The following is a 14,253-nucleotide window of genomic DNA, read 5'->3' as shown; positions in this document are numbered from 1 at the left end:
TCAACACTTTCACATAAACGTTTGTCTGTAAATGATTTAAAACAATCAAATAATAATGTTTTTTCATTAACTGTTAGAGGACCAATTTTTCGGCGTTTACACGGCACTTCCAAATTTTCCATAACACTAGTATACACAATAAACTGCACCTTGCAACTGAAGTACCTACTTTTAGTGAACTGTTAAGAATTTTGAATACGCCACTTGGACCTTCCTATATACAAAATGGAAAAACCCACTATCACATTTTCTGTGGAATAAGTTTAGAAGGTAATTTTATCTAGTCAATTACTGTCGTAGATTCCTGGAATTAAAGAATTAAATGTTTGATTGTTGAAACCCTTACTTCGTGGAATGCACTCATTTCAGATAAAATAAAACGTTTTATTTTATCTAAAGAATTAAACTTTATTTTGCAAATAGATAAAATAAAACGTTTTATTTTATCTAAAGAATTAAACTTTATTTTGCAAATAGGTAGGTACTTATTAAACTCTTATTGGTTATATATAACCAATAAAATAAACATCTTACATTTCTTGCAAATTCATTAGTACCTGTTAACCTCCATCACTCCGACACTGGCAACCTTATTTAGGGATTAGTAATCCTCACAACTATTGTATTCTATTCTGCTCCAACCTTTATACCTGGTGGTCATACTCAATTTAAAATTGTTTTCCTATATACTTCTGTAAACTTGTTGACAAATATCTGTTTTTCATTGAGTCACCCGTATCAACAGTTTAGGGATTTGCATACATAATTTATTGTTTTATTACTCTCTCATACATAAAAATACACTATAGGAACTCAGTATTTGCGAATTTTTAATAACGGTATAATATATAATCCATTTTGAAAGATTTGAAAAGTAGTAAATATGTTTACTGTTCGCAATACAAATAACATTTTAATGATAAGGTACCAACTTGTCACGAGAAATTAAATTTCATTATCAAATCCACGGATCTAATTAGAAGCTTAGCGCGACTTATATTTTTCTCTTGAATTTGGCGGAATACAGTTTAGTGACAATTTGTAATCTAAGGCATACAATTTTACAAAATTTCTAATTTCTTATCATTGAAAATTAGTTATATAATAACGATGTGTAAGTACCTTTTTAAACATTATTTTTATATACTATTTTATTTATTTTTATTTCAACTTATACTGTTTAGTATAATTGTTAATATACACACTATTGAAAATATACCATCATCCATCTTCCGTCAATATGGGTATAGTGACACTATTGTCAATTCAGGGGTTCATTTACATTATTTATAGAACATTTTAAAAGGTGATGCCAGAATATTATGGAGTTAGTTGTAAAGAAAAATTAAATGAACTTGGCTGGTTTATGCAAAGTTTTTGTATTTTTTTAAGGGAAAAATAGAAATTTTATATTGGAAAGTGATACTTTATATTAATCAACTAAAATGAAATAAACAAATAAATGCTTTAACTAATCTGTTAACATATATTTTGAATATTTGTATTCACTCTTTATCACTGAATTCTGATACAGGAGATTCTGTTTCTACTGGCTTCGATGGTAGACCACACTGTGGTTCATAATTTTTTACTAGAGACATAAAATATTCACATTTGTTCTTTTTAAGCTTTCTTCTTTTAGTATAAACTATATTGTCAGATAGGGACAAATCCTTTTATCTTGTATTCCAAAAGAAGTAAATAAAGTTCTTGATACTTTATTGCATGACCCCATAATTTCAAATAGTAAATTTTTGTTCTTTTTTCAAGAATGTTTTACAAAGAAAGGCTGAAACGAGAAAAAAAATCTTAAAACATGTCCTACCTTACATGACAATGACCTGAAAGTTTTTGCTTCTATTGATAATGATATTTGAGTCTATCTATCTATCTATATAATTAGCCTTCTTCGGTCCATCTTTGGACATAGGCCTCCCCAATCCTTTTCCATTCTTCTTGATATCATCTGCCCATCTCATTTGTGGCCTTCCTCCGTTTCGTTTATATTCCCACGGTCTCCAACTTATAAGAATTTTGTTCCATCGGTCTTCTTTTTGTCTTATATTGTGTCCGGCAAATCTCCATTTCAATTTTGCAACTTCTTGTCTAACATACCTCAATTTGTTTTCTCTCTTATCCACTCGTTTCTCTTTTTATCCATTAGTCTTATGTGCAACATTTGTCTTTCCATTGCTCTTTGGGTTTTTATGATTTTGTCCATGTTTGCTTTTGTAAATGTCCACTTTTAGGAACCATAAGTGAGAACAGGGAGTACGCATTGATTGTATATTTTGGTCTTAAGATGCTGTGGATATCTTTTGTTTTTAAGAATGTAGCTTAGTTTGCCAAATGGCCCATGCCAGTCTAATTCGTCTTTTTATCTCTGCTGTTTGGTTTTCTTTGTTAAGTTTTATAGTTTGACGCCCATGCCTGCATATCTGCCTCAAATAACCGACACTACCGAGCGATTCGTTACGCCTTTTTTTTAACAAAGAAATAACTTCGCCAAATGCTCCTTCTTCTTTTTATCTTGTTTTGGTACATAAAAATCTTTCCTAATAACAAAGGAAAAAGGACCTATTGTGAAATCTCCGAGCTACCTTCTCAGAAAAACAGAAGAATTGTTTTTCGTAGAAAGTTTACTTTCCATTGGTAAAAGCTATGAAAATGAACCCCAGTAGCCCGGCTATTTAATGTCAATTTCGCGTGGCATCCTTCAGCCAATATCCCCTCCCTATTTGCAACCTTCGCTTGTCTAAGCCCTTCTAAGTTCACAATCCGATGTTCATTTCCAAGTTGGTTCCTGTGGCAAGCGGTCTTATCTTCGACAATCGGCGGTAAGTGGATTTTCAATTCACCCTTATTTATCTTTACACAGTGTGTCTTATATTAATTATTTTCTCTTTTGTCAAACAGACGTCTTCCAAATGAAGTCACTTTTGTTTGCCGTTCAGATTCTACGCAGTTCAGATTCTACACCGTTCAGATTTTACACAGATTCATATTCTACACCGTTCATATTCTACACCGTTCATAGTTTACACCGTTCATACGTGTACACTATTCAAACATTCACCGCTACGTTCGTTCACCTCGATCATCAGTCATCTTCATTTTATCTCAACTACCTGTACTACTCCGGTCTAGCTGCCTCTTTTCGTCGGCCTAAGACAATCTAAGGGATTACGTTAGGAAGACCGCAATTTATTGTGGGCGTGTCATCCCAACTACCTGTTGTACGGACCGAAGTCAAGTGCCTTATTGAGGGCGTAATACCATTATCTGAATACACCTGTTTCGTGAGTATAAGTTTTATTGACTAAACTGTGATAACGAAATCTTTAGAAGTTGATTTATGACTCCAGTTCAGTGTACCTTCTTATTTATGGAGGTTTAGTTTGACTGAGTATAAAAATACAGGATAATATATACGTATAAATAACGTACAATTTATTTTATATGTAGATTATATTTCTGATAAATTCTATTCTTAGATTTGAAGTGATCACGATCAAAAACCTAGTAACTTCATGTTTAGGTATCCTCAAGGCATAAAATTCACTTGCTTGCCAAATATTGACGTAGATATAATTATAATGTTCCTTGCCTTTTTCTAATTCTTGAGGATACTAAATTATTTATAACTATTTTTCAAAGAGATATTTTTTGTTTGTAATTAATAATCAGTTACGCAATAATCATGCCATTTAACTGTTCAATAAAATTTGGTATAGTACATTTACTTTAACAAATATACCTAAATATAATTTTGTTAAAGAACTATTTGCTTTTTATTTCTTTTATATTTTTTTATATAATTTGAATTTATATTTTTGTGTTTCTCTTCCAGGCATTTTTTATTGAATTATATTATTATTTGTTTGATCGTATATTTTGAGTATATGTGTCGAAATATTAGGAGTGTACCGCATAATTCCGATACCTTTTCTCTCACGGTTTACTTTATTCTCGCGTGAGTTCTCTAGCTGTACCTTACCTTTCTCGTCATCCTTTTCTATGTGCCTTAAGGTTTCCCTGTTCCTCTAAAAATAGGGTGGTGCCCAAATAACTTTTCTTCTCTTATCTCTTATCTTCTCTTCTAACTTCTTGTCTTTGTGTTGTAAGTACTTCTTTAATTGATCCGTGATATTTGAGCTGTAACAAGAACCCCGACCAAGATACCTCTACCAGACTGAAGCCCGAGCCTAGTACCGTTCTTTGTGTAACCTCCAATCAATCATCTAGAGAGTACAAGTTTGACCCAGATATATATAATCCTGAACTTGTTCTATTTCATCTTGTCCGATCCGCATTGTGATGTCTTAGTTATGTAGTAGTTTTAAATCCTATAGTGAAAGAAGAATCACCGAAAGACAAAACGACACCTCATATGAGATTCAAATTGCCACCATTTGATGGGAAGTCTTCTTGGTCCATAAACCTTAGACAATTTGAAGCTACTGCGATAGCTAATCATTGGACCGAACAAGAAAAGGCTGTTTCGTTGACTGCTGCTTTACGAGGTGATGCTGCGGATATCCTAAGATCAATTCCAAAGGGTCAAAAAAAAATGTTACCAGACCTTGTTTACTCGACCAAAAACATACTATGGAGATGCCCATGTACAAGTATATAAAGCACAAATAAGAAGTAGAATTTAACGAGCAAGTGAGAATTAGCAAGAATTTATAGCAGGTACTGCTCTTGTAGCACGGTTGGCTTATCTGGAGGCACCAGGCAAGATATTGGAAGAAATTGCTGTAGATACCTTCGTCAATGGATTTAAAGAAAGTGAATTGCAGAAAGCTTTACGACTAGTAAGAATGAAAGTTTTAGATGAAGTTATTATTACCATTACCTTGATAGTGCTAAATTCGGAGTGACCACAGAACTTCAACAGGATCTATTTGGGCTGTGCTGCCCAAGACCTTGAGATGACAAAAGGAATCTCGTCAGAATTCAATAAGAAGTTCGATCGCTTAGACGAGTTAAAAGATTAGCAGCTTAAAATTGGATGAGTACTATGATTAGAAGATGGTTTTCGATGTTAATTATTCTTGTCTTGCCTACGTAAATTTTCAGAATCATATTTCTGTAAGTACATATGCATTTTTGAAATACTTAGAAGGGGTGAGAGATAATAATGCTCCAAATTATCCTTTAGAGTATAGTGGGATTTGTATCTTGGGAAACTAAGTATGTGCTCACTTATCTTGTCATCTGTGCCTTCAGGTAGTTCACCTGCTGAACTCTATTGACTCATTGTAGCAACAACGCTGTAGCGAATCTTAATGATATATTGTAAATGGATGATTTGGTATATTTGATTTCTTAAAAGTGGATTTCCAAAGAATTTATTTAAAAAAAACAATAATTAGGTAAAATATCTATTTTTCTTAGTGTAGAACCGTAATGGAAAATTTTGTTTCGAGAAATGATTCGATAGTGATCTACTTAATCAATTTTAATCATTCCATGCGACAATTAGCACAGCGGATTCAATTTCTAAAAATAACGTTACAAAAGGTGCTGTAAATTTCAAGCAACAGATCGGACAACGACATACTGACGATATTGACATCAAGGTTTTCTGAGACAAAACATAAAATACGTGCGGTCAATCAGGCATCGATAACTTATAGGGTAATTCAAGCGTTCATAATATACAATACAAAGATATATTTGGTTTATATTTGTTTTATGAATACATTCCATAAGGCGTACGAGTGAATAACTCGTCAAACATAAGAAAAATGTTTAGGCATTTTAAATGTTGATATTTTTGACACCATTGATATTTTTTAAATACTAATTAAAATTAAAGTCCCGACATTTGGTCAGTTTTCAATTAGATTTAGATTCCAGTTAGATCGAGTGTTTGCAATTCACATATTTGTTTGAGAGCTTTCTATAATAATTTATTATTTTAATTTAATGGGATCCTTGCGCTTGATCCTTGCTGCACAAAGATTGTATATTAGGTTCCAATTTGGTTCGCTTTATTTTAAGTCTTTACGTTGTGTTATATCCAGCCGATTTCTTTTTTGTACCAGTAAATTATTTACAGCACTAAATCCACATTCAGATAAATATGAAGATGGAAACGATTGCTTATTTAATATATTTAGTTTTTCAAAGATATCGGTTAAGTTACTCGCACATGCTTTACTATCGATTGTTAACAGATACGTCATTTCAGGTTCGTCACTTAAAAAATCACTAAGAGTATCAAACAGTTCCATAAATATTTTCCAACAGTTCCCTTTAAATAGCCATCTTACTTCAGTACGAAGTGAAAATGTCACGTGGTCTTCATTTTGTTCTTCACAAAATAGCTTGGAGAGATGCTCACATTTGGCATTAACTTTAATAACATTAACAACTTTATTCTGAATGTAGTACTTCTACCAAGTTGACCCTATGAATAACACAATGCACAAGAATCAATTCTCGATTCGCATCTTTCATCAATTTTAAGCAGACATTTTTCTTGCCCATCTTTTTCAAGAACCGTTTTAAGAAATACTGATATTGACGGTTTTATTAAATTCTCTCCTATAGTATGATGTTTTCCAGTTTTAGCGACCACTAAAGAAATATTGAAATCTGAATTAATATGAGTAATTATGTTTCGCCTTCAAATGCACCTTAAGACAACCTCGTTTCATTGATTCGTTGGTCAAGCATTGTTGGCATAAAAGACAAAAATGAATTCGCTCATTGTGAACAGCGGATATGAACCCAAATTTTAAATATTCCGAATATTGACAAGTTTTTTTCTTGCTTGCCCCACCCATTTTACTATGGACTATTCTGTTCACTGCTGGACATTTTTCGCCACTCTTCACGGTTCTGAGCATCTTGTTGCCATTTATTGGATATTCGTTTAATGTCGTTAATTCAGCGTGTTGATGGTCGTTCGTTGCTGCGTTTGTCTTCTCTTGAGCGCCAGTCAATTAGTTTTCTGGTCCATCTTGTGTTTTTCAGTCTCGCTATGTGACCTGCCCAATTGAATTTCAGCTTGGCTATACGTTCGACGACATTAGTGATACCTATTCTTTTCCTTAGGTCTTGGTTCCTTATTTTGTCTTTTTGTGTCCGAGACTCGATCTTTCCATGCGCCTTTGTGCCACTCGCATTTTTAGTGCTGTCGTTTTTGTGTGTGTGAGAGAGAGAGAGAGAGAGAGAGAGAGAGAGAGTTTCTGCTCCGTATGTCACAATAGGAAGAACGCATTGGTCAAATGTCCCGTTTCATAGCTATCGGGAGGTTGCTCTTAAAGAAATTAAGAAATAAATATAAGATCAATTAAAAACTAAAATTAAAGTATTACATATTTATTTAAATATGTATTTATATCACATTTACTACACTGCCAAGGCAAAATAATATATTTTTTCCATTTAACAAAATTTTCTGGAAAATTATGCTTCTAAAATTAACATAAATAAAAATAAAATGAAATACTTGCCATTTATTTTTATACAATGCATATATTTATTAAATCAACGAGCTTGTACAACAGTTTTGACAAAACTTAATTCAAATTAACACCAACTGAATGCATGATTACAGAAGTTGCGATGTGCCATTCAGGTACGAACAACTGCGATGTTTAATGAGATTTTAAAACGTCCGTAATGGCCCGTTTTCACGCTACGTCTTATTGTACGTTTTGTGGGTCATATAAAACGTACGACAAAATGTACGTTTTGTCCAGTGTATACACACTACGTTTTTCCTTCCGTTTTCTACCTCATTTCTACTCAATTCAGAGTCTTGAGTTGTGTGAAGTTTATTTAGTGTTTTTTTATTATGGAGGAAACACAGCTGCTTTCTTTTATTTTTTCAACTATAACGATACTACGACTGAGGAAAAAGAGGATGAAGAGGGAAAAGACAAGATGGTCAAGAGAATGGCTTCTGAAAAGACGCCAGTATTCCCACGTCTCGTTACTAAAAGAATTGAGAGGCGAACCAGATGACTGGCGCAATTATTTGCGAATGGACACCTCAGCCTATTGTCAATTGCTAGAGTTGGTAACACCATACATATTGAAACAAGACACTTGCATGAGAAAAGCGATTACTCCCCATGAAAGACTCACAGCAACTCTCAGATATCTTGCAACAGGACGCAGCCTCAAGGACTTGGAGTTCACAACCATAATATCCAAACCAGCGTTAAGCCAAATAATTCCTGAAACCTGTAATGCAATCTACTTGGTTTTAAAACATAACTACTTAAAAACTTTTATACAATTCAATAAATTCCCCGAGAAAAACGTGGGTGTATTGCCGCAAATCTGACATTATTAGGCTTTTTTTGGGAAAAATGAAACGAACTGCAGTGGAACTAGTCGTCAAATAAGTCAAGATCGGGCGACTTGTCTGAATATGTATTTTCACGTAACGTTTTATCCTATCAGTTCTCGCAAAACTATGCTTCTCCCATCATTTCTACGATCTGACCTTGGATTTCATTTCGATTCGACAAGACGTACGTTTTGCTGTTTACATGCCACGTTTTATTGTATAGGTTTTGTCCTATCCAACAAAATGTACAATAAGACGTAGCGTGAAAACGGGCCTTAATTCTTCTATTCAAAGAAGGAGATAAAAAACAGCCAGAAAACTACAGAGGTATAAACTTGTTAACTACTACCCTAAAAATTTTACAAGTACTAATAAATCAAAGGATAAGTTTAGCAGATAAAAAACAGGGTTTTCGTAGTGGAAGATCGTGTACAAATGCAATATTTATTATAAAGTAAATTACTAAGAAATCATTAGAATAATAGACCAACATTTCTGTGTCTTATTGACCTAAAGAAAGAGTTTGACAGAGTAAGACTTAAGGATGTAATCCATCTACTGTATAATAGAAAAGTTCCCCTAAATATATTATAAAAACTATCGAAAACATCTACCAAAACAACAAAATGGAAGTCAGAATAGATGGACAACTTACAGAACCTATAGAAATAGGCAGCAGAATAAGAAAAGGGGACTCATTGAGCTCCATGCTCTTCAATTTAATAATGGATGAAATCATTAAAAGCGTTAACAAATGAAGAGGATACAGAATGGGAAACAAAGAAATAAAAATACTCTGTTATGCAGACGACGTAATATTGATAGCCCAAGATGAAGATAGTCTGCAAATACTAGTCCACAGATTTAACATAAGAGCAAAAGGATTTAATATGACAATCTCATCTCAGAAAAATAAAACAGCAGTCAGCAAAGAACCAACCAGATGTAAAATAGAAATTGATGGCGTCAGTATTGAACAAGTAAAGTCAAGAATTTATAAAGCCAGTGTAAGACCAATAATGACATATGCCTCAGAAACAAGACTGGCAAGGATTTATCCAATACATAAAAAAGCGAACAATTAAGGATTATTCAATAATTTTTTCTTTTTTATTTACCAAGATTAGAAAACCTTGCAATACCTTGACTTACTCAATCCTAGTACTATGGATTTCTATATTTTATAAATATAATATCACCTTTAAAAATACATATATGTATTCCATCAAGGTATGCCTATTTAATGCCAACCAACACCCTCTAACCTTCTGGAACATAATAAATCAAGTAAAAGTCAAGATAACGTAAAAATGTAACGTTTTTAAGCATCTGAAAATACCTGAATAGAAAACTTGCCTGGGGGTTTGTTGCAACCACTAGAATGGTCAAGAAACGAAGGTGTGTTTTGACGTCAGCAATGATAATTACAACGATGCCACACTCACAGTTTTTATGAAGGTCGATGTTAATAATTAAAAACTGCAACATTCTTAATCCATTTAAAAAACAGAATCAATAACAATTATCATATTAATATATTTTAAGCTATTAAAATTTAGAGAACCATTCTCATTGTAGTATTCAAGTAGGTAGCTTGTTTTCTTGTTGCTTGTTTCCTATTTTATTTTTCAAATTCTTAGATCTTAGGTATTATAAAAATAAACTGACAACTGTGTAAGAACTAAAGGATCTTAATTTATTTAAATATAAGTTTGTCAAGTATATAATTAATTTGCTTTCAATTAAGGTTAACATACGATACAAATAAAAAACATTTTATTCAGTATGGTATTATTGACTCAATTGTTTACCGTAAAAATGTAACTTGCTTATTAACAACAATAAAAAGTGTTTTCAAATCATGCAAGTGCTTCAAGGCTACGTGACGTTGCAACTAAATGCATTGGTGCGTACGAAGGGGAGGCAACAGGTATTGGTTCGTTATATATAAACATAAATTGAGGAAAATTTAAGGATGAATAGTTTAGGAGATACCGGGTTTTTAGCCTGGTACCCTCAAAAAATCGATTTTACGCACCAAAAAACATAAAAAACGTCAAGGTACCGAGGAAAACGGGAACAGAATCCCCCTGGCTCCTAGACTCGTATTATAAACCTCCAATTCGTTTGTATTTGTTTCATCTTCCGTCTCTATGTCATTCTTTATATCCAATCCATATTTATTTTAATTTTAAAGCGTGTTATACGGCGTCTGTTGGTTTTGTTTTGCTCCTTATCTATTCATTTTTCTTTCTTGACTTGAAATGTACCCAATATTTTTGTCTTTCAACGGCTCTTTGACTTTTTTAGAAGGAAGCTTTTATACTGGCGTTGTATTTAATTTTTTTCTCTTTAGTGAAATGCTGAGGCGAGCGTCACGGAACTAGCGCCACAAGATGGCGTCGTCACGAGTAGCATAATAGAATAGCGAGTCTTCACATCGATTCACTACTCTCGATCAATTCGTTTATAGTCATCATATATTTATTCTACGAACTACACGAAAAATAGCTAAACCAAAATGCAGACATTAAATGAAAAGTAAAAAATTAAAACTATATCTGTCAATAATCGTAACGATTCTCTTCTTCTTCTTCTTCCTTTTTGTAAAGGACTTCTGCTTGTTCATTGGCGGGTTAATTGGCTTCTTCTGCCGATTGGTGACTTATCTCTTACTATTTTGACGACACAGGTCTCTTCCATTCTGCTTATGTGGTTATTCCATTCTTTTTTCTATTTTGTGTCCATTCATTTATACACTGTACGTTACATTTTCTTCTAATGTCTTCACTTCTCTTTCGATCTCTCAGCGTATTTCCTGTAATTCTTCTCAGTACTCTCATCTCTGCCGTTTCCAGTATCCTTTGCGTTGTGGCTGTGCCGGGCCTTGTTTCTGAGGCATATGTCAATATTGGTTATACACTGGCTTTATAAATTCTTAACTTTATCTCAGTTCTAATGTGTCTGTGTCGCCATAGAGTGGTATTAAGGCATCCTGCCAGTCTATTTGCTTTTTGTACTTGATCTCTCATTTCTTTGTCCAAGTCTCCATAGTTAGACTGTAACGAATATTTTTGCCTACCACATGGGGTATTATTATAAGGGGTAGAAAATTGGGGACAGAAATTATTGGGGAGGAGATAGGGCAAGCAAAATAATCGATACTTGTACGAACGGCACTCAGGGTTTGTTTGGAGAGCTGGGGTCGTGGATAAGTAAATGGCAAGGGGTCGGATTGGGGCAACTACAAAAAATGAAACAAAAAGGTACTAACGTGAATCTCTTGGGACAAACAAAACAAAAGGAAACAGGAAATACCTCTAGCAATTTAAAAAGTTCGCCGCTTCGAGGTGCCAAATTATAACCATTACAACAGCTAGTTGTAACTATTGAAATAATTATTAAACATAAAAAATATATCTTTTCAATTGAAACTAAAAAAGGGGTTAAAGAGTTAGTCAAGATAAACAAACAAAATGGTTTACAAAAAATTAAACATTTATTGTGTATCACCACAAACAGTTACAAAATATTAAAGATGGCACAAAAAATTACAGTATTAGTTACAGAGATTCATACCAAAATAAATAAAGAAGAATAAACTTACCTAATTATGTCTTATTCGTTTACAAACTCTATTGCTACAAAACTTACAAATGTTAGTGAGCTATAAACTGTGGCAAATAAAAAATTATCTTTTTAAATAATGAAAGCAATTATTACTTAAAAAAAAATGTCTATCTTGACTTTAAAATTTAACACAAAAAGTTACCTGATTTCAGCAAAACAAAAGCACTAAAGTTTCTGAGGGTTGAAACTGGAATCATACTGGAATTTCTGAACAGGAACAAATTCAACTCCAAACGGCCAAAAAGCCTGGGATGACAACTAGAGAGAAACAAAACGAGGATGGAAATAACCATTCTTCCAAACCTCACTTAAACTGCAAGTGTTGACTGCTCAATACTACATATTTTAACTACTACTGTCACTTTATATTATATTTCCATGACAAAAAAAAAAAGGAAAACGAAAAGATTACGAATTTGAAAATAAATTCGGACTCCAACAAAACTAAACACGCTTTAATCAGCGGACGGCTTTACCGAGAGTGAACACTTACTTTTGAAATTCATTCGCACAATCTTGGTATAAACAAAACATATAAACTGAAATATTTATTTGACACGCCGAATATCCTAAAAGAGGCTTTGATCAAAGAATACCGACAAAATACGCATCTTGTGAAATATAAACAAACTATAAAATGGTTTACATTAACTTCAGGGACGTAAAGATGAATTGGAAGAATACATTTCAAAGTACAAATCAAAAGTACAAATCAAAATTCAATTCAAAATACAAATTTCCTTCAAGGAAAATGCAAATGCTACAAGACAGTGTAATTCAAAGGTATTTTATTTCCATTACGTGTTTAATACTGATGCCATCAATTTCTATTTTACATCTGACTACTATTGTTTTAGTTTTCTGAGATGAGATTGTCATATTAAATTCTTTTACTCTTACGTTAAATCTGTGGAACAGTCCTTGCAGACTATCTTTATCTTGGGCTATCAATATTGCGTCGTCTGCGTCACAGAGTATTTTTATTTCTGTGTTTCCCATTCTGTATCTTTTTCCTTTATTAACGCTTTTGATGATTTTATCCACAATCAAATTGAAGAGCATGGGGCTCAATGAATTTCTTTGTCTTATTCCACTGCCTATTTCTATAGGTTCTGTAAGATGTTCTATTCTGACTTCCATTTTGTTGTTTTGGTAGATGTTTTCGATAGTTTTTATAATATTTAGGGGAACTTCCCTATTATACAGAAGATGGATTACATCTTTTAGTCTTACTTTGTCAAACGTAAAACTTCAGTTGTAAGTTTTAGCGTAGTATTTAACAAGTTTATATCTCTGTAGTTTTCTGGCTGTTTTTATCTCCTTTTTTTAATAGTAGAATTAGTTTGCTCGTTCTCCGTTCTTCGGTAATTTATTGTGTTTTATAATTTTTAATTATCTATCATTGCTGCTCCACAATATTTAAGTAGTTCATTTGGTATCCCGTCTTTACCTGCTGTTTTTCTGTTCTTCAGCTTTTCAAATATTTTACGAACTTCCTGTACATTTATATTAAGTTATTCATTGGTGGTAATTTCTGGTGTTTCCGGTTCTAGCGTCTTTTGTTCTTTCTCTGGAAGAGCTTTTTTTAGGTGGTCAATCCACGTATCCTTTTCTATGTGTTTTGGTTCTATTAGTTACTTTACCTCCGTTCTTTGACCTCATATGAAGCGCCATATTTCCTTTTGCAGGCTGTAAAAATCATGTTGCATTTCTTTCGAAAAGCGTTCCTAGTCATAATTTTTTTTTATTTTTATTCAATTTTAAACATATTTAAATTTTAACAATACAGAAAACATGTATGTACCACTTTTTTGATTCTATTCAAGTTCTTCCTGTTACACCGTTGCCCCATATGTCAGAAAAGGTAAGAGACATGCTAGAATACCTTCGTTCTTAATTTAAAAGGTATTTTTTGTTTTTAATGGTGTAATAATTGAGTTTATTTTAATAGTTTGATTCATTTTTTGCCCTTAAGTAAATATGTTCTTAATATGTTCTTAATAACTCACCTCAAGAAGAATAAATCCCCTGGCTGCGATGATATCACGGGAGAGCTCCTTCAGAACATGGGAGACAAAGGATGTTACATAATGTGGAAACTTTGTAATAAAATTTGGAGATGCGGAAAGTGGCCCAGAGAATGGCGCACATCATTGTGCATACCAATCCATAAAAAAGGAACAACTACAAAGTGTAGTAATTATCGTACCATCTCACTGATTTCCCATCCAAGCAAAATATTACTAAGAATCATTAAACGCCGTTTGCAACAATACTTAGACAAACAAATTCCCCAAGAACAAGCAGGC

At 33.0% G+C, this 14,253-nt stretch overlaps 1 protein-coding gene across 2 annotated transcripts in view; it reads left to right on the top strand.

Annotated features, from left to right (window-relative positions):
* The first annotated feature begins 972 nt into the window (after positions 1–972).
* The window catches only part of LOC140452560 (facilitated trehalose transporter Tret1-like), a 75,441-nt gene continuing 62,160 nt past the window's right edge, over positions 973–14,253 (top strand). The window contains exon 1 of one of the 2 annotated variants that reach the window (XM_072546889.1): positions 973–1,114. The gene's annotated coding sequence lies outside the window, so the exon portion shown is untranslated. The remainder of the gene's footprint in view (positions 1,115–14,253) is intronic. The other variant, XM_072546890.1, reaches the window with a different exon arrangement.

The sequence above is a fragment of the Diabrotica undecimpunctata genome, chromosome 10 (assembly GCF_040954645.1).
Source record: "Diabrotica undecimpunctata isolate CICGRU chromosome 10, icDiaUnde3, whole genome shotgun sequence".
Taxonomy (NCBI): Eukaryota; Metazoa; Arthropoda; class Insecta; order Coleoptera; family Chrysomelidae; genus Diabrotica; species Diabrotica undecimpunctata.
Note: the sequence above shows the minus strand (reverse complement) of the source record. Positions and strands in the feature narration are given on the sequence as shown.